This window comes from Salminus brasiliensis, chromosome 11, assembly GCF_030463535.1.
Source record: "Salminus brasiliensis chromosome 11, fSalBra1.hap2, whole genome shotgun sequence".
Classification (NCBI taxonomy): domain Eukaryota; kingdom Metazoa; phylum Chordata; class Actinopteri; order Characiformes; family Bryconidae; genus Salminus; species Salminus brasiliensis.
This window is the reverse complement of record NC_132888.1, coordinates 2,217,643-2,219,405: the sequence shown is the minus strand read 5'-3', so window position 1 is coordinate 2,219,405 and position 1,763 is coordinate 2,217,643.

Genomic DNA, 1,763 nt, shown 5'->3' with positions numbered 1-1,763 from the left:
TACCCATGATTTCATGTGCAATATATATATAGTTTATATGTCTGCTAACTATATGGACAAAAGTATTGGGACGCCTGCTCATTCAGTGTTTCTTCTGAAATCAAGGGTGTTAAAAAGAGTCGATCCTGCTTCTGTTGGAGTGACTGTAATCTCCACTTTTCAGAGAAGAAGACTTTCTACTAGATTTTGGAAAAGCATTGCTGTGGGGGTTTGATTGCATTCAGTAACAAGAGTGTCAGTGAGGTCAGGATGTCAGGATGTTGGATGATCATCACCACAACACCTCATCTTTCCTCCCTCAACTCCCCAACTCATCCATCCATCCAGCCATCATTCCAGAGAACACAGTTCTTCCACTGCTCCACAGCTCCTCAATGCTGGGGGTCTTTATACCCCTCTACTAGCCCATGCCTGGCATTAGGCAGCATGGTGCCAATAGGGACTCCTGAGAGTCCTATTCTATTGCCAGTACTTTTCTACAGGGACTAGACAAGCTGTATGTTTGTGTGCATCTGTTTCAGCAATGGGTGCAACTTATAGCTGATAGCTGAATGCATTCAATAATAGGGGTGTCCACAAACTTTTAGCCATAGACATATAGAGTACATATAATTACCCTATGTCCTGACATTGTACAAAAACAAGCCTGTGTGTGTGCATTTGGCTGAAGCTGTGTTTATATGAACTATAGCAGTGCTGCTCTGGCCCTCTGTGTCCTGTTACTCTGCAGTGGAATGAACACACAGTTTAAGGACATTTCACAGGGGTTGGTATTGATATCAGTAGGCTGTTACATAAGAGAGGCCAGAGAGAGGCTGGCATGGAGCTCCACAGGGCTTTATGGAAGCAATAAGACCTCATACCTTTAACCTCTTCAGTATTACGACGATAAACGGAGCCTGTAATGTGATACGGATTATCACTCACTGACATGAGTGGAGAAAGATATTGAGAAAGTGTGGTGGAACCTCCTAAGGTGCTTTGAGGAACCTTCAGAAAAAGGTTATCAAAGGTTCCTTGAAGGTTCCTCAAAGCACCTCAAGAGATTTCAAACTGAAGAACCTCCAAAACATCAGTTGTGCAGTTATGCAGATCAGCCATAACATTAAAACCAGGTGAAGTAGAAGAATAACACTGGTGATCCGGATCCAGTGACGCCAGTCAAGGGGTGTTGTTCAGGCTGCAGGTGAACAGTCAGTTTTTGAAGCGTAAGAATCTGAGACACATGGACAAGAACCAAACTGTGATGTTCTAGATAAACCACTGGGTCAGAACATCTCCACCAAAACATCTAGTAGGTCTTATATTTTGGGGTGTTCTCCATATGCAGTGGTCAGTACCTACCAAAAGTGCCCCAAGAAAGTGCAACCAGTAAACCATTGACAGGGTCATGGGAGCCCAAGGTTCATTAAAGCTTGTGGAGACCCCGCCCACCTCAAAACTTCCAGGCCAGATTGGTAACATCTGAAGGTGTCCAGATACCACAGGACGCCTTCAGAGAGGTACCCAGAATCACTAGGCCCAAGGCTAGGCCAGGTACCACTCACACCCATTCATCTCACAATTGAGCACGGCCCGTTCTCCTACCATGGATTTGTAGGAAGCAGGAGGACGCCAGAGCACCTCAAAGAAACCCACATGGACGCCAGACACCAGAGGATTGAGGCCCTGGAGCTGTGGCCTGCTGCACCACCATGCAGCCCGTAACACCAAACAGGACTGTTGCAGTTGAGGGTTGGTTGAAGTCGTTTTGGGAAAGCGTT